At 40.9% G+C, this 19,993-nt stretch overlaps 1 protein-coding gene across 8 annotated transcripts in view; it reads left to right on the top strand.

Moving 5' to 3' along the window:
• Positions 1-19,993, top strand: part of CHD7 (chromodomain helicase DNA binding protein 7) — a 182,577-nt gene that overhangs the window by 9,353 nt on the left and 153,231 nt on the right. The gene's annotated exons all lie outside the window — the stretch shown is intronic.

Here is a 19,993-nt window from a genome sequence, read left to right as displayed (position 1 = left end):
GGCGAAGAGTGAGTGAGATATTCCACCTAAAGCATGCAGTGTAGCATTTGGTATCATATTTGAGTAGTTGTTATGATTATTAGCTCACTCTTAATCATTGAACTTGCCAAACCAGGTATCTTAATTTTATTTTTAATTAAAAGTGTTTCCATAATCCTAAATTATGACTAGGAAAGGATGAGTGGCCTGAAATGGTGATTGGCTACACAATTTCCACTTTTTCTCAGGCGTAGACATCAAAATGAATGTCTGTATGTGCGTTTGTCCAGGTGTAGATGTGAATTATCTAATCTGCTTGTTGCTTATGCAGAAGTCATTCAGATATCCCAGATACTAAAAATGACAAATTTCAGGGAGCACTTCTTCATTTCTAGCTGTAAAGATATTTGTCTGCTAACTGAATTATGGCTGTCTTGCTGGTGGACCAGTCATTCCTTCTTTTCTCCAGACCTGCAATTTTCCAAAAATGGTGGGTGCTGTTATCCTAGGTGATCACTGGTGGGGCATATTCAATCAATTCTGGAATATTAGAACTTTCCCGTATAGATCAGAGAGGCACAGAGTGTTCTGAAAATCTGTAACTGTAGGTCCTCAAACCTCTGAACGTTGGATTTCGTCCTTTCCTCCCAAATTCCATTTACTGCTTGAGGAAGAGACAAGATGGGATCAAAGTGAGAGTAGGTGTGGGTTTGGATCTGGGATATGAGGAGCAACTAGAAGATGAGAAGGTGCCCTTCCTCTGGAAAGTTGAGACTCTGGGGTACCTTCTTTGGAACTTCGCCTCCATCCAGATTGGCATGAAAATGGAAGAGAGGAAGTGTGGACAACTTTCATCTTATTTTATTATATTTTATTTTCACTTAAAAGTGACTTTAAGGGGAAAAAAATGGGGCACAGTGTAAACAGTTGATAAATATGGATATATGAGATTTTCTTGTACTGTTCTATCTTTACTCCAAGTTTAAAAAATTGTGTCAAAATCAAAAATTTCTTAAACAACAGTGACTGAGGGCTTGATCTCAATAGCTAACATTTATGGAGCATAGACTTTATGTGAATTTGCATTTTGCTAAACTGGTTATTTACATGAACTGTTTTCACTGAATACCAAAGTAAGATTAATCAAAATGCTGAAGTAGGAGCAATAATTGATATTTTATAGGTGAGGAAATGGAGTTTTAGAAATTGTTTAATAAATTTGCCCAAGATCACAGCTATTAATGGTGGAGTCAGGACTCAAATCAGGACAGGCTCGTTTAATAGCCTGTAGCATTAAACTCTGCAGAAACTGCTTTGGATGGTCTCATCAAAATGACCTAGGCCTTAGAAGGGTAGGAAGAGCATATATCAAGATCTTACACACCTGTGCTTTCAAGGGCTCGCTCCTGGGGAGAAACTGAGAGGCTCAAAGGGGTCTATTAATGGATTATAGTCCAAGAGGCTTCTTTTCCTCATATGTTGTATCTTATCCAGTGCAAACACTTTCAACCTAAAAGACACAAGACTTACTGTGTTCCAGCGCTGTTTTCGTTTGTCAATCCAAGGAATAGCCAACATCAAAATAGCTTGCTACAGAATTGGCTTTCCTCGAAGTTTCTTTCTAGTTTTTATTCACTTAGCATCTTTTTCTCACTACACAGGACTTGAGTTGCCCAGGAAAGAACCCAAGATGGTGCTTAAGCTCACAGTCATAGCACTCGTTCTGCGTAGATACAGTAACTTGGGTGAACATGCAGCCTCTAGGAAGTACTTGCAAACTGCTGCTGCTGAGGCGAGGCTGCAGGCCCCCTTCCACAGCCATGCTCGATGTGCTTTAAGTAGTGTAAAATCTGAAGTATAAATCAGTAGACTTACATGTTATGGGGTGGACATATCCTTTTTCAGAGGCTTTAAAAAAATGATAACATCCCACCTCCTAGTACTACTTTGCCTCATAGAAATATTCTGTAGTGTCTAGAATTTGTATATGTTTATGGTTTTTCCCTTTACAATTGAATAAGCTGTCAACTAGCCTGAGTACAGTGAGCTTCTAGTTAAAACTTCAGTTTTGCTATTTTTGGCACTAAGAATTTTAGTTTTTCTTTTGATTTAGAGCTAGGTTTATCACCAGAATTAGCATTTTAAGTTTTCCATTTTCCCTCTCATTAGAAAACAAAAATAAAAATCTGGGCTGGTGTTTGTAACAAACTTCAAGTTTATGAAGAACTTCATGGCTAATATGGGCTGCTGAGAGCCATTCCATTTAGGATCCAGCAGGATAAGGACAACTCTGTCCTATGTGCTGTCAGATACTTTCATCAGGACTCGATACAATAACGTAGTCAGGTAACTTCCCCACAGGTGCTGACACTGCTGTAACTGAATTGCTGGCTGGCAGGCTGTGCCACCATGCTACAGCTGGAAAATATGTCGCAGTGTTGTTGACTGTCTCGGTGTGGTGGACGAAAGGCAGTGTACCGTCTGAGTTGCTGCACAGAAACCCAGGCTTTTGCTGGCAGAATGGTTGACATTGAGGACGGGCTGTCGTCCTCTGCAGCTCAGGCTTTCAGGGCTTTGGGAGATGCGCACATGAACGGCATTATCCTCTATGGGTCACTGCCATGATAATAATAACATTAATAATAATATCTTCACTTGGCAAGCCTGAAAATGACTCTTTACTACCCTCACCTCCTCTAAGAAAGACTGCTTGGGCTGGCTGTTGAGTTTCGTGAATGATTTGATTTGTTTCACCTACCAGCTCTAAACTAGAGCTGAGAAAGTGGGTCTTTGATTCAGAGAATTACAGCGCTAATTCGTATCCTTATGAAATTTTTTTGTATATATCTCTTACTCTTCCAATATTCTTTTTTCTGAAAGGAACTCCAGCTTCCCCTTTTCTCACTGTTGTGAGACAGTAGCATAGAAAATGCTTGTCCGTCATTCCTGGGAAAGAGAAGCTAGGGGAATAGTGGCTGCTTGTTGCTGGGGGAGGAAGGAGTAGCCGGCGAGCTGGGGCGTCTCCCTTGATCTGCAGCTTTTCAGCAACGTTCTTATCCCTCTCCCTTCCATCTCAGCAGGATTCAGTAGGTTCAAGAGGGTTTTGCAGATATAATGCATCCATTGGTCTTTAAGGAAGAATAAAATGGTGAGCTGAACTCAGATAGCTTTTTCATCTGTTGTCTCTGAGGGACCTGTAAAATGGGTCTGTTTAGATGCCTTTAAGGATCTTATGTAATTATTTAAAAAGTTCATTTGGTAAAATTAGAGTAACTAATAAAATAGATATTTATTGGGCCTTAGACTTAACACAGTCAGCTGGGGTGCTTGTTAAAAATGTAGATTCCTCAACTCTGCACCAGGTTTGCTCTGTGGGCCATCTAGAATCTGAATTTTCATCTAGGTGCTTCTCATGTACTCTAAAGTTTAAAAAGCCAGACGTTTAGACCAATATGTTGGTTATATGATAAGCATACTCCGGAAATACAGAACAATTTAGAAAAATGGTAATTCATATTTTTGCAATATTTCTTGGAATTTTGCAAGTAATGTTATTCTTTTACATTGTAAATGAGTGAAATGTAGCTGCTATTTGGCATGCCAATTAATGTAAAAGGTAAAAATGGACAAACGGTTAAGAGTTTGAAAGCATAGTCCACTTTAAAGGTGGTGTTAAAAGGGATGGAGAATAGCATGTTTTGTATTTATTAAATTTTATTTTCATTTCTGCCACAGAATAATTAAAAACTTGTTTTATGTGTAGTTCTAGTTTATGTGGTGTGACAAACGAGTAGATTTAACATGCAGCAGTAACTGTTTTCGGGCCACTCATTTCAAGCCGATATTCCTTCCAAGGGCATGTCATAAATTTAAAATGAGAGTCGTCTCAAAGGTAATTTGGTGAGGGGGTTAGTGCTGTCTTTGAAGACTTGGTAGCATAATTCTCTGTAAGAGACAGGATGCTCCTGTGGAAGGTAAAAGGAAGCATTTACGCGGAGCTCTTTTCTCAGCTCTCCTTCTCCCTCCCTTTCTGATTTATTCCTCATCACCACCCCATCCTCGTGACACTCGTCTCCCTGGACCTTGGCACCAGGCACTGTTAGGGTCCTGTGCCCTCCCTCCGATGCTCTCTCAGTTGCTCATTCCTCTTCCTAATCACTAAATGCAGCCTGGACTCAGGGTTGTGATCTCGGCCTTGTCTGGGGTCTAGTTCGGGCTCACAGCCTCAGCTCCTGTTTCCATGTGGTTAACTCCTAAATCTGTATTTTCATTTCCAGTATCTCCCCCACACTTCTATCCTTAACGTTCGCAACCTAAAACCCAAGTCTTCCTAGCACCTCCTCCTTCCTGCCAAAGCGTAACAAAAGCCGGAACCGCCAAGCCCAGCTCTGTCTCTTGAACCTCGGCTCCGCTTCTCAAGCCTGCACTGGTGTCGTCGCTTCCTGGCTCCCTGGGTCCTGGCTGTTGCTGGTCTGTTGCAGGCTCCTTCTCTCCGCTGGACACCACATCCTTGTGTCCTGGCTTCCTTGCTCCTTCCATTACATTGCACCCTCCCTGACACCCGCTTGGCTACTAGAACGCAGTCCCAGGCCTTCTGGGCCATTGCTGTCATTGTTGTTTGCACTGGAGGAGAGTGGAGCAGTGACCAATGTCTGGGGCAGCCTCCCGTCCCTCCCTCCCTGCTCTTCTGTGTCCTCCTTCAGTGCCTGGGCAGTCACTGCCTCCCCACCCTGACTGTGAGTTTAGAGGGACCCGAGCTCCTGCGCCGCAGCCCCTGTTGGACGCGCTACTGCTTGTGGGGCAGCCTCCGGGAGCGGGGCCTTCGCCTGCCGCTGAGCCTGACCAGGTTAATGTTGAGGCTCTGTCTTGGGCAGTGCAAGGTTGCCCCGTGCCTGAGGCCTGCTCCTCTCCCTGGCTTCCTCAGTGACGGGTCCAACTCCTACTTGGCTGTCTCCCAGTTAGTTCAGAATGTGGGTGGGGAAGAGGAGGTGAAAGTTTTTCTGGCCTTCTCAAACCCCATTACCATGTTCCTGGCATTCGAGGTGAACGTATTTTCCCATGGTAGCATTGTTTTGATAAGGTACTTAAGATGTACTGTGGCTTAATCCACTGCTTTTGTGGGTTAGCACAGTAATGTCTATATTATAATATTGTGTTGGGCGGCAAAGTATTAACTTGTAACTGAAATCCTTTTGGGAGGGAATCACTTGCTGAAGAAAGCATGACCTAAGGAACCGTTTGGTGACACTGGAATTGGGGCAGATGCCTGCCTTACAAGCCCGCTGTAGTCCAGCAGGTTTTCAGGAAACTGGACCTATCCAAAGTCATGTCAGAGTGAGCTTTTCAGAAAGGGCCATACCCAAGGCAGCCCCAGGAAGGACTTTGTGAATGCAAAGACATGGCCTGTAATGACAAGGAAAAGATTCGATGATGTTTTCAGATTTACATCTCTAAGGAGTAAATGGCATTCAGTGTGTGAGACTTATAATAAAATCTTTTTGGTATTTGGAAACGTGGATGTGCCTGGTGAAAGCTGTTATTTTATTAACTCCTTTCAAAGATAGGCAAGAATTAAGAGTGTGCTGATCTTTAGAATATTCTTGCTAACTTTTGGGTATGACTTTAATGTTTGTGATGTTGTGCTTGTGTAAAACTATAGCTGCTAAGTTCTGTGGCAGATACTAAAAATGTTACCACAGCTGGGAGATGCAGGTTAATACACGTGACTGTGGAATAGGGCAGCACAGTATGTCATCAGTGCTGAAAAGGGTGATGCTCTCAGTATGTTGCAGCTGGGAGCGGCCAGTGCAGGGCTGGGTATTAGAGAAAGAAATCAGGAAGTATGACTTACACTCTCTTTTGATAGGTGGGAGAAACTGAAAAATAACATGAACAAAATTATGGAGATACTGTGGGCTGAGGGTCCTGGTAGGAAACAGATGGCCAGGCCAGAGCAAACTGCGGGGCCAGGACAGGGACCTTCTTCTGCAGTGCCCTCCCAAGGAGAGCGGGAGCTGGGGGAGAGGCACTCAGCCACTGCCACACACTTGCCCCTGCCTCCTCTCAGCCTCCTGGGACAATCAGCCTGGGCTCAGGCAGGATCAGAATTGGCTGGGAGGCAAGGGGCAGGAGTTGGAAAAACAAGAGAGGGTGGGCTATGGTGAAATTGGAAGTTCAGACAGTGATATCCTGACTTACATTACGTGATAGAAATGGAGTTGAAAGGTTAGTTTGGCAACGTGTGATGAATTGCAGTTGAAGAGGCAAAAAGTCAGAGGCTGTTGAAGGAGCCCAGCCAGCAGGCAGGGAAAGTTGAAGAAGAGAGGGAGAGACTCATGGAGAGCGTGGGGAGACGGGATCAGGAACAGGTCATTCTCAGGGGCCCGGCATGGCGCTGGGAATGGTTTCGAAAACTCTTTTCAGGAGAACTAAGGTCTGATATTTTGAACTTAGATTAGATCCAAAAATAGAACACATCTGAGGAGGGTAAGATGGGTAAAAAGATAAAAAGATCACTTTAGAAAGGTTCCAAAATAAATCTACTTCACTGATGAATTTGTGCAACTTGCAAGTCAAGAAATAGCAAAACATTAAACTCTTAAAAAAAAATAAAGTCAGGATCTTTTAGAAATGATTTTGGAACTCTTTGAAAATGTAGTTTTACTTTATTTTTATAAATATCCTCAGAACACGGTCACAGTCAGAATAGTTTGACAGAATTCTGTAGAATATTAACATTACTCTTTTGGAATCAAAACAGCATAGTTGTGACCAGATTGGGAGTATGTATGAGGGCTTTAGAAATACAGTTTCTACAGAGTTTATCAGTTTATTACAGTTCAACTTTCTTTTAAATGTGCGTATTCTGATATTAGGAAGACGTGTCTCCTGTTTTATACTTCAGCCACTCTCCTGTGTGCATGTGGGTCTTTTAAAAAGACACATCTACATGTTCTGTGAGAGAATACAGTCGAGAAACAGTTGCCACCCAATAGAAAAGCAGGAAAGGATATAGGTAGATAATGTATAGAAAGAAAATTTAATTGCCAATAAACATGAAAACTTATAGATTATGGAATAATAAAAGAAATGAGAATTAAAATGAGACACTTTTTTTACCTTATCAAATTAGCAAAGATTTAAAAAAAAAATTTTTTTTTGAGGAAGATTAGTCCTGAGCTAACATCTGCCACCAATCCTCCTCTTTTTGCTGAGGAAGACTGGCCCTGAGGTAAGATCTGTGCCCACCTTCCTCTACTGTATATGTGGGATGCCTGCCACAGCATGGCTCAACAAGCAGTGCGAAGGTCTGCCCCTGGGATCTGAACTGGCTAACCCTGGGCCGCTGAAGTGGAATGTGTGAACTTAACTGCTGTGCCACCGGGCCAGCCCCTTAAAAAATATTCTTGGTACTGACAGAATATGATGAGACTTGTCCATTCACTGGTGTCTGAAGTTCAATAAGTGCAAACATTTTGGGAAGAAGTTGGAGATAATATGTATCAGGATCTTTATAAATAGTTATTCCAGTTGTATCAGTCATCTGTCCTAAGGAAAAATCTGAAATCTAATCAGCTATTATGAATAAGAGGTCACAGCCTTTTTTCTGACAGTGAAAAATTGAGAATGGTTAAATTTGTGCTATATTCATATTGTATGTTAGAATATTTTGCAGGCATTACAAATCATGTTTTTTAAAAATATAAAGCTTAAAAGAATAGAGGACAAAATAATATATTAACTATGGTCTCAATTTTATGCAAATTAAGTCATAAGCCCAGGAAAGGACTAGGGAAAAATACATCAGTTTTAAAAATGAGTAGTTTCAGGGATTAGCATTTTCACTTAGTTAAAAGCTCTGCTTTCAGAGTTAAACAGATCTGGTTTGAATCCCTGCCCAACCACTTACTGGCCATGTGACTTTGGACAAGGGTTTCCCAGCTCTGTGACCACTGGCTAGTGTTTTAACTTCTCTGAGCTGTAACGGGGATGATAACAGTCCGATGTCTCGGGCTTATTTGGATTAATGCAGCAAGGCATCTAACTACTTCACCCAGTGCTTGTGGCATGTTAGCACTCAGTAAGTGTTAGTTATTTAGATTTCAGGTCGTTTTTATTTTAATCTTTTTTTAAACAGTATTTTGTAAACGTCACACTGGAAGGTACTTTTACAATCAGGAACACCCCCACCCCCGAAGCTCTCTGGTACCTTATGTGGAAGGAAGGACTCTGACAGTTTTCCAGTATTTTGTAAGAACAGGGTCATCTTTTTAAAAAAGTGTTCTTAACTAGTTCTATTTCTGAAACAAATACTCTCAACTTTTACCTCTTAGGATTTTCTTTTTTCTGGATCACTTAGCAGTTCTGGCTTCTTTTTTCTGTGCCAAAGAAATTTTGTTCTACAGTAGGTTGAATTTAAAAGACACCCCCCGTTTTGCTTAAGTTTTCTGAAGTCAAAGAAAACAAGAATCGTCTTTTTAAAGATTTCTATAGATGAAATCTGAATTTGGTTAATATTAACTGCACATTTAGCACTCAAATTTCAGACATATTTAGTGCTAGCTTCTGTACATCTCACCTAATTGTTTAAATATGTGAGCATGATTTTGATATTTGGGAGGTAGGAGAAAACCCCGTGAGACTTTCAAGCTTGAGTTAAAAGGCTTATTGTGTCTTGGAGTGAGTTGATGTAAGCTGGTAGGAAGACTTTAGCATCTGGAACTCTTTCACCTTGGAAGTGTGTCTTTCTCATAGAAGAAACACATTTGGGCTGCATACAGCCTGGAGAGACTTTCAGGCTATATTTTCTTCACAGGAGGGTAACAGCTTTGCACTTATAATAAAATAGCTTCAAAGCTTTTGTTTCCTTGAAGTTATGTTACCTTTCATTTTTCTCAAACATTCTTTATTATATCTTCTATGGCAAACAGAGGAGGATAAGGAAAGGAAAAACAGAGATGAGCTGTTAACGTTGTCCCCTAAATCAATTATGAATGAATGGATTGATGGTAGTATAAAACTTGGAAACCATAGAATCCAGATTACATGTAACTACATTATTGTATTTCTTCAAATCTAAGATGATATCAGTTGTAACATAGATCCTTTTAATGATATATTGAAATGTGGGAAAAGTATGTCTTAGAATCGATAACATATAGTAATGAGTAAAAAATCAAGAAACCTTCAGTTTGCAGTCACTTGTGTTTTTCATTTTGTTTACTGAACAAAAAGGAAAATCACCAGAATGCACCTGAAATTGGAACTTAAGCCTTTAATCTTTATAGAAAAGATTTCACAGCTGTGTGTCACTTTAATCACACCCAGTGCCACCCCTTACACACCTTGCTCCATACTTGGTGAACTGCACGTAGAATACAGCATAGATGGACTCATGAATCAGGAATTTCAGCATTGGACCTAATGTAAGCAGACAGTGGGCAACTTTAATAGTGTTAATCTGCCAGACTGCTGTCAACACACTGGGTGCCGTAAAGCAGTGTCACCAAGACTGTTTCACAAGAGTCATGCCAAAATCTATTAAAACTCATAGTAAAACGAGAAATGTACTGTAGCCACTGAGAACCTGGTGACAAACAATCAAGTATTTGAGTGTAGATTCTGAATTTAGTACCATGCTAATGTGTACATTGTCCACGTGCAAAAGCAGTGAAACGGATGGTTCTTGTTTATAAGGAGTTTAAAACCTGATTACTCAGTGATACAAAGCAAGCAAGGGTCCCCTTTGTTTATTTGTATCCAGGATAATTTGAGAGGATTTTGCATCAGATAGTGTGAGGCCAGTATGGAAAGAGTACAGGGTAAGTAGGCTTCTCCAGACCCGAACGTGGACCTGTTATAATGAACTCAGAGATTCCTCCTCCACCAGCCATAGAAGGAAAAATTTCAGATAAAATGATAGAAATTTAAAGAATCCTTAAATAGAGAGAGTCAGAAAGGTAGCATGGTGTAAAGGTGAAAGCCAGGAGCTCTGGAGTCAGATGGCCTGCGTTTAAAGCTGAGTTGCAACACTTCGGGACCTTGTCAAGTGAATTAACCTCTGTCCCTCAATCTCCTCACTTATGACATGGGTTAATAATAGTGCCTTCTTCAGTGCCTGGCACATAGCAGTCACTCATTAAAATGAGCAATTATTAATACTGTTATGGCTTGCCTTGTTTCTTGGTAAAGAGAATATGAAAGTGAGAGGTGTCAAGATTTGAGCGCCTTGCTGACTATTAGTATGACTGTGGCGGTTTCAAATAAAGATGGTAGATAACGCCTTTCTTGGCGTCATGGTGAGCATTATGCAACTTGAGAGCAATTAGTTATTAACATCTTTAAAAGAAAAGGTGGAAAGTATGATTGTGGCAACTACCTGTAGAACATTTTGCTGGTAATATCTTGGTCAGTGTATTCTGGATTTCCTCGTGTGTCGTGTAGTTAAACAAGGAATGGTTTTAGCATGGCAGTGTGGATTTAGGTTATGATGATGTGTAGGAATTGCCCTTCGTACAACATAATGGGCTTCTCTGTTTTATCCCATAGATTCCTAAATATATCTTAGGTCATATAAGCAAATATTTTAATATAACCCAAAACTCATGGAAGAAAAGTCAAGAAGAACTGAGATGATTTGAAAATTGCCAAGTATTGGTATTTCAGTTGTTTTGTTTCTAGTCACCTAGAGTCAGCCAGGGTTATGTGATAGGTCCTGTTTTATGAAAAAAGCCCAGGATAGCCTGTTCTGCTGTAGCCAGCACAGTGTCTCCTCCCTTGCTGTGGAATATGTCCCAGCTCCTCTGTTTCCTTCCCAAGAGCCTCGTCTCCCTTATTGGATGGGGGGAGGGCAGAAGAGGGAGGGCATAGAAAACTAGAAAAAGAAATAGGGCAAGACTTTAAGGAGCTTATGGTTGGGTTAGCTTTCATCTCCTCTTTACTCCTGTGCTCCACTAACTTCTAGGATCGTCTCTCACATTAGACTCAGCCACATCATGGGTTACATGAAGTGTTGTTTTTTTTTCTTGTTTGTTGTTGTTTCATAGCTAGAGATTGTTTCTGTGGAAATATTTAGATATCGAACAGCCAGATTTGAAAAGAATAAAACTAAATACTAAATTGATACTTGGTGATTGCTTGCTTTAGGCTCTTTCCAGCCATACTAGCAGTTTTTCACCTTCACAAATTGAAGCTAGGACATTTCTAGAAGCTTAGCATCTTACAGTAATTATAACAGTTATTGGCCATTCCATAGTAGATATGTGCTATCTAACAGGTTATGGACCTTTTCACTTAATGCTGTATGAGACTGGATAGTGACCTGACGAGAACCAAGGGTCCATGTATATCTCAATCCAAACTAGATGAAGACAGCATTAAACCCAAAGGAATCGGAAGCATAGAATTAGGAGAATACTGTGTTTGACCTAACATGGTGAGCTGATGCCACATGAGGTGACTGAATAGTTGTATAAACTTAAGAATATTGCCAGCTTTGGTGCTGGCTAGGTACCCATTTAAACCAATCAAATGGTCTGTGAATACAAGAGTTTCAGACACTAGGTCTGCTGTCGATAACCATTGGAGGCAGTATAACCTAACAGTTAAGAGCGTGGGTTCTGGAGTTAGAACGTGGTTCTAATTTAGACTCCTCGCTGTACCATGTGACCTTGGGAAAGCTACTTACACTCTCCAGGCTCCGTTTCTGAGGAGAGGCCAGTGCCTGACGTATGCGCTCCAAGCAGAGCCACGGGGATGATGGTGATGAGGATGACGGAGTTGCAGTTTTGGCAAGTCTGTCATTGCCTCAGAAGGCAGTGCTTTCCAGAAATGGTGGGCTGGTTTCACAGATTAGAACAATCTGTTCATTTGAATCTTGAGCTGAGTGAGGCTTGTGAATAATGTATGTTTGGGCTGGAAAATAATCTGATGGAAAGTGAGCACACATATGCATGCAGACATAAACCTGAGGTAATTCAGAATATCTTCTGTGATAGGACCAGATATATAGCTGCCGTTCACCAAGTCGGCAGACTGTAGGTAAAATTTAAAAAGTCACAGTTATGCATCTGTATAAGCAGCAACCATGGTTTAGTCCCTGTATGTGAGACAGCATGTGTACGATGTCCATGAGAGTGTCCAGCCCCGAGGACTCGATAAAGTGCTCGGGAAACGGTAGTCACGGTGGAAAAGATGGGCCTAGAGAGCCAGGCTTTTCAGCATGGATTCATTAACCTGGAGGAAGTCTTACCTTCTCAGTATCTGCAAATAGCTAAAGAAAAAATAAAAGGGATAACTGTCCCTTTTATTTCCTCAAATAAGTGTAAGTCCCTTAAGGTGAAGTGGGTTATTTTTTCCTCCTTCTATTTCTCTGTGTAGTTATATTTGGGTGGGTGGTTGGGAATGGATGGGATTTGCTAGTTAGGATGGGGCAAGTGCTTTTCACCCAAAGATGATATTGTGGCTGCTCCACATATACAGTCATTACAGTATGGACTATATTATTGTATCATAGTTCTTTCTTTTGTGTAGCTGTCTACACTATATAATGGGACTGTTTCTTAATATAGTGATTCTTGGAACAACTTTTTATAGGTAATTACAATTTTTAAAGAGTGGATTTTATTTGGAAAGGTGGGTTTGGGTGAGAAAAAAACTCTGCTCCTTTGAAAGGTATTTTGTTTAAAACAGCTCCCTGGGAACGTATGAGATATTTTTAACATTCCTTGGGATTTTACAAGCTGCCCCCACCCCCACTCTTTGGAGAGGAGGCGCCCATCACCACGGTGGCTTGTTTGGCTTCTCTGTAGAGGATGTTTACCCTCCCGTAGGGTTGTTTTCTGCTTGTGCAAATCCTTCAGCCGCTGGTGTAGGGCTCTGCACGGAGTCGATGGGAGCAAAGACTTGTGCTTTCCCCCCTGTGATGTGGGTTTTGGAGACAGGATAAAATAAAGGAAAAAGCAGCTCCTCCACTCCCTAGTTTTGTGGTTTGGAAATTACTTTACTTGCTTTGATTTTGTTTTCCTCACCTACAAAGTATGGGCGGATAATACTTCAGAGGTAGTGTGAGGATTATATGGGTGGGGGGGGGTGTGGTGTGTAAAGCACTCAGTGAGCTTAGTGCTTGGGCCATAGTGAGCACTTACTAAATGGTAGTTACTTTTTTCACCTGCTTTAATGCTAATTTTCCATATGTGGTGGGTGTATAATCCGGGAAATATAGGATTTTTTAATTCAAATATTAGACTTTTTTTTAGACTAGGTATTCCTCCTGATTTCTACACAGATAAACATGGTTATTGTATCCATATCATACCTCGCCGCTTGTAGCTCTTACTTTGGTTTCCTTTTCAACTTGACTGTCCATTCTAACTTTATGGAATAGCTGGAATCTGTTTAGTCCCCTAACTAAAGGAAGCTTTTTATAATAAGACTTCCCAGCCACAAGCTTGTGAGAAGGTGGAAACTGTGGTTTTAGTTGTAAACTTAAAATCTCCTATGTGTGTCCTTTCTCCTTGAAAGCTTTTCATTTGTTGTGAACAAAACGTGAAAGTGGCAAGGAATTAGCTTATCCTCTTAGATGCCTCTAACTCGAGTCTCATAGTGAACCTGTCAGTATCCTTCCCCATGGCCAGGCAGTGTGGGAGGGACTACTCAAGGGAGGTGTGAACAAATTGGGGCCATCACTGCAATTATCTTCCACAGTGAATGTGTATATCTCTTAATTCTTTTATAAAATGCCTTTGGCCAATTGACTGGTGATAATACTGAAATGAAAGGACTAGAGGAGAATGTGCTAGAATTTCATTGCTTTCTCTTCCTCTCTCATTGGTCAAGGTAGGGTTATGGGTAGGAAGCAAAAGAAGAAAAAACAAGAACAGGAGGCTGTTTGTGCTTTCATTACCACCTCCCCCCAACCCCCGGCCCTCCATTTTACTTAAATCCTAGAAGCTGTTTTAGGATAAGTTCTTGAAATCCTATTTGGTTAAAACTCTTGTCAATTCAAATTACAGTCTCTACTCCATTTCCCCCAAGGAAAAAGATAAATTCATGATGCTTTAGTAACTGAAACCACTGCTTCAGCTCTCATTTTGTTTAGCTGTGTCATAAAATTTATAGTGTGAACTGAATATTGTATTGTTCCACCCCTCCTAGAAAGGCTGTCCCACCGTCCTGGTGCCATGTTGGACAACTTCAGATTTTGATCTCCCAAGCTGCTCTCCTTCCTTACATTTGGCCAGTTGTTGAGCGAGGTCTCTTGTTGTTCTGCCTCATCTCTGCAATAGCTCATGACTCCTACCCCTTCCTGTATCTGACTTCATTCTGCCAAACTAGTCTTGATTTAAGCATGTCTCAGCTCCTGGATCTACAGTGTAAATTTTCACTTACTCTTTCAAGGCCCTCCTCTTCTGTCCTTCCTTCTGTTCCGTTCTCCCTTTCCTTGCCTGCACGGCCCCACTCCACTCGCCACTCATGCTGTTCTCTGAACTGTGCCCAGCCTTAGGGCCTTTGTTCCTGATGCTTGTCTCCCCTCCCCCCCTTTTTTTTATTTATTAAACCCACTCATAGTGAAAGTTCTCCCTTGTCCGAGTTTCTGCAGTACTCATGTACTTGATTGTATGTTTTATTTCACTCTCCCTAAGGTATTGGCTATAGAATTAGTTGTTTCATGTTTATTTACTGATCCAAAAAGTGATTATGCGTCTTTGAGGGCTGGGCACCATGCTGAGTGCTGGGATGGGGAGGTGAGCAAAACTATACTAGGTGCCCGAGGCTAGTGAGATAGGTGGATATTAGTCAGATGATCATACGATCATGTAAAAGTGAAACTGTAACAATTGTTTTAAAAAAGGAGCAGAATGTGATGCTATGGAGTGGGTAACAGGCATTTTACTTAGATGCAGAAAGACTGACTCACCTGAGGAAGGTAAGCTTGAGTTGGGGTCCTCCTGCCTGAAGACTCAGTGGCCGCACTGGGGAGAGCTTGGTCTGTACCCCAAGAACAATGGGGAGCAGTTACGTGCACATGGATTAGAAGGGCTGGAGGTGGTGGGGAAGACTACTACCTAGTCCACTGAGAGGGAATAGTGATTCAATCTAGTGTGGTGGTCATGGACATGGACAGAGGTGGATGAGTCTGAGAAAGATTTAGCCGATAAAATCAGTATGATTTGATGACAGCTTGGATGTGGGGAGCCGTAGGAGGAAGAAGGTGTCCTGGAAGACTCTTGGGTTTCTGGTTTGCCTAAATGGCTATCTGGGTGACTGATATTCATGGGGCCACTCCTAGCTAGCCTACAGGGTGCCTGCGCAAACTAATAAGAGATGCCCTTTCTCTAGGACATGTGGCTTGGCTAGTGGAGTATTGGCTAGAATTTTACATCCACTTGCTTCCCCAAGTCCCTTCTCTGGTCAAAGGACTGTACAATATCACACCTGACTGTAGCAACCCCTGGCCAGTTAACAAGAGACAGGCTCACGAGCTTTTTTCTCCCCTCCAAACTACTTTTTCTTTTTTTGATCAAATAGCAGAGACTTAAGTGTGTAAAAGCAAGTGGGAAGGACCCAATTGAGAGATGGGCTATGTGGGTCTGTATGGGAGAGCAAAGGATAATTGATGGAATAAGATTCTTGAGAGGGGGAGAAGGGAAGAGTCCAAAGGTAGAGGGACAGGCCTTAACTGGGAAGAGCATAGCTGCTCTGTGGTGGCAGGAAGGCAGGAGCAGTGGGTGGGTATAGATGTTAGGGGGCATATTTAGCCTTTGGAGGGCTTCTATTTTCCCTGTGAAGTAGGAAATGAGACTGCTTATTTATGCCTTGCCCCTCCACCCAGAGTGTAAATTCGTTGAGGAAAAGAGGTATTTGTGTATAAACATGCTTATTTGTTTCTTTTGTAGCACGCAGGTTGGTAGTTAAAATTGAGTTTCACTGAAAAATTGGACTTCATGAAAATTTAGACTTGTTACTTAGGGTTAAATATGAAATTATATGTGAAAGATAACTCATTATTTTATCAATTTTGCAAAAATATTAAATCTGTAAAGATATGCCGTACTACATTATTCTTAACTACTTCTGAATGTTGTCAACTTAGTTTCTAATAAGGTGTCCGTGAATAAACCTCATAGAGTAAAAATGGCAGGATCTTGCTAATGGTTTGATGCCTGGACTGTAGAGAAATTCACACCACCCACTCTCTGAGATTTAGATATAAAGTACAAAGATAATGGGGACACATGTAGAAGAGACAAGTTACATGGGATAATCGTTCTTTGCTGGAACCCCTACGCACTGATCAACATCATATAGTAAAGTGAATCACATTTGTACCATGTTGTATTGCTTACCAGGCACTTTAACACTCATTGGCACTGTAATCCATGTGTCATTTTATAGAAGAAATTTAGGATTTCTCCAAAGCCACATGCATAGTCAATGGATGAGATATACTTGATTCCAGTCTTTATGACTCCAAAACAGAATCAAATGCCTTTCCACCATGGGCATCCTGAAAGGATGAATTACCCTTTTTCTTTGTAGACTCTAGCTGTGCAGTTCCAAATATCATAGAGTATCTAATACACACACACACACCTTTTTATACTGTGGTGATTATGCTCATTTGGTCTCATTGCTGTTGGGTGATGGAGCAAGTTTTCTGATTATTTTCTAATTATGCCTGTGCAGAATTATTTAAAATGGTTAAAATTTGAATTCAAATTAGGTTGCTGAGCTATTATGAATTGTTTAAATTGGTAACATTCAGGAAGTAGTGGGAACAATTTAGTATGGCACATATGTATAGTTTTTAATATTTTTAAACATTTGGTAAAATAGTGAGTTTTATGATACCAGGGAGTATTTTTGTGCTTGACTAGAATTTCACATATAATTATATAGAAATAATTTAAACAGTATGCTAAAATAAATGCTGAGCAACATAGGTGATGGAAGAATAAAGAGTGATAGTAGATCACTTGTTATGTGACTGCATGTTCTGGAACTTCTTGTTAATAGAGGGTCTTACTTTAATTGTTGAATAGTCATAATAAAAAGTAAGAATTAGAGTTGTAACGTGAAAAGATAAATTAGAGAGGTAAAGATTTATCTTCAAATTATGAGGACAAAAGTATAGTAATTTAGCTATGATTTGATGATTTAAGAAGTTTTAAATGTATCAGTTAAAATATTTTGCCCTTTACAGAAAGTCAACATGCCGAAAGTTAATCTTCATATATGAAGAGGAGAGAAGTTCTTTTTTTTGAGGAGGATTAGCCCTGAGCTAACATCTGCTGCCAATCCTCCTCTTTTTGCTGAGGAAAACTGGCCCTGAACTAACATCCGTGGCCATCTTCCTCTACTTTATATGTGGGATGCCTGCCACAGCATGGCTTGCCAAGTGGTGCCATGTCCGCACCTGGGATCTGAACCGGCGAACCCCAGGCCGCTGAAGTGGAATGTGCAAACTTAACTGCTGCCCCACTGGGCCGGCCCGGAGAGAAGTTCTTTTAATATTGTTTACTAATCTACAAAGATCTTTAAAAGTACATATTAATATATTAGGATTCTGTATAGGAGCTCTGAGTCTATGATATAGAATCTGGTAAATGTTGATAAAAAACACCTTTGATGCTGTCTAGTATCATCTTGGAACTTGTTTATTCCTGCATCCACACAGGCTGAAATATGCAAATATTGACAAAACTAGATTTATCGATAGTGATTTCAATTACAATATTGTGAGTCTGTGCCTCCAGGAGTCTCCCTTGACTGGCAGCTCTCTCTATGGAAAGAAATTTGACTGCTTTCCCCCTGAGTGACTCTTCTCTAGTCCTGCTAAATTTGAAGATTGTGATTTACTGTCTTAGTGTTATGTCAAACACTTGTTCCCCCTGACGTGGTGCAACTTAGATACATCTTTCACCATAATGGCTGTCTCATAGACTGATTAATGTATTAGATTAATGAAAAAAGTTTCCAAGTTACCCTTCTATAAGAGTTCGCTTTGGGGGATTTTAATAGGAATCGTGAAGAGTTGATTATCGGAATTGGGTATCTATTGATAGATAACTCACCCAGTACTTATTGACAGCCTGCTGTGGCAAGGCCAGGTGTATACCAATTCATATTTGAATTAGACACTAAGGGTATAGTCCGTCAAAGCATTAAGACCTTAAATGTTTATAATGTTTAACCAGTTAAAGTGTTGGGGAGAGGTCCTGGAGGAATTAGCTTTTGTGCAGCATTTAAAGAATGGATGGTAACTGGGGAGAGTGGTGGTGGAAAGGGGAGGAAGAAAAACGTGAGGAAAGCTGCAAAGCATTGTATTTAGGACACAGGAAGAGTTTGGTCTGGAGGAAGTAGAGGAGATGTGAAGATTAGCTTAAGGAGGGCTTTTTGAGTGAGCCTGGCTTTATTTCATAGAGGGATCCCTCCAAGTTCTTCACACTAGGGTGGAGGACGTCAGACCTGTGCTTTGGGTGTTAGGTGTTCAGAATCACGTCTGGCTGAACCCCCAGTGTGCTCTGAGTCATCCAGGAATACCGTCTCCCTTTCGCTTTCTTCCACTTTGACTTTGTCCTTGCAATCCTCCTTGTGCAGAACATTGGCAAAGTTTGTGGATTTGTAGATTCTATCTCCCTGACATGGCCTCTCAGACCCTGCCCATATTTCAGTGTCTCCTGGCCTTCTGTGTCGGACTATTGGAAAGACTTCTTACATGAATTCTTTGCCTGTGCATGCTCTGGAAGGCTCTCCAATGCCCACATCTCCTCACTTCACTCTTCTGTATACGCTTCTTTGTGTTTCCCCCTTGAAAACCAAATTGACTGCCTCCGCCTGGCACTCAGATCTTCGATTCTTAATGCCAACCTAACTTTCTAACCATAGTATCTACTCTTCTTTAAATGTATCCTGTAATCAGGCTTAACTGGATTACTCATGGTCCCTAAACACCCAGTAGTTTCCCTCTTCAGTGCCTCTGCTCTTGCTTGCCCTATTTCGAGTACCTTTTTGTCCATTCAAACCCTTTTTGCCTCTCAAAATCCTGCTCATCTTCAGATTCAAAGTTTCAAATGTTACCTCTTCTGTAAAGCCATTTCTAGTTCTTTTCAACTGAATGCAACTTCCTTACTTTATATTGTCTTCTCTTTCTAGTTATTTGGGGCGCATGTCCCCCTTGTAGGCTATTCAGTCAGCAAACACACAAGTGAGGTGCAAAGGTAAATATGGCAACATTTTGCCCCCGTGTCACCAGGGTGTCCTTGTGGAGTCTTTGCTGGCACTTTCTTCTCCTGGCAGGACTCCTAGGCATTGCTCCATCCTTGGTGCTCTGTCTCTGCCAGCAGCAGAATTCTGCTGCTTTTGCAGAATTTCTAAGATTATATTGCCCTTAAGTATCTACATTCTTAATTTCTTCTTTTGCATCATAAGCCCTTGAAGGCGTTCTAGGGCTATTTTAATATTTCTTGTTGGTATTTTCCGGATTATGCCTATTAAGGGTTAGGGTCTGATTTCTGAAATGGGTAGTCATATAGTACATTCTCTAATAGATAACCAAGGAGCTTTTGTATAGCTTGTAATATTTTAACTTGGTAAAATGGTGGATTCCTTTAAAGGAGGGAACCCTGTGTATGCTTGACTAGAATTTAGCGTAAAGTTAGAGGAAGGTGGCCAAGGTCAGTATAGTGTGAAAATCACCAAAGCTTATTCCTTATTTTTGTATCCTCATAGCAGCCAGCAGGCAGCCTCTAGGAGTAGATTTACAGATTTTGGTGTAATGAAAAGTTAAATAAAAACTCTTAGGTGGCAGGTGTTATCTTATAATTCAGTTATTCTGGTGCTAAGTCACATTGTGTCACTGTTATTTTCTCTTGTTTGTGCTTTTGATTAGATTGAGTGCATCAAGATATTCTTCCTTCCTTTTTATTCCTAGGGCCTAGAACAGTGTCTCTCGCATCCTATACACATTTGAGTTTTTAAATAGAAATTGAAACTGTATTTAAGGGTGAAAGGA

This window comes from Equus asinus, chromosome 12 (genome assembly GCF_041296235.1).
Source record: "Equus asinus isolate D_3611 breed Donkey chromosome 12, EquAss-T2T_v2, whole genome shotgun sequence".
NCBI classification, from domain to species: Eukaryota; Metazoa; Chordata; class Mammalia; order Perissodactyla; family Equidae; genus Equus; species Equus asinus.
Note: the sequence above shows the minus strand (reverse complement) of the source record. Positions and strands in the feature narration are given on the sequence as shown.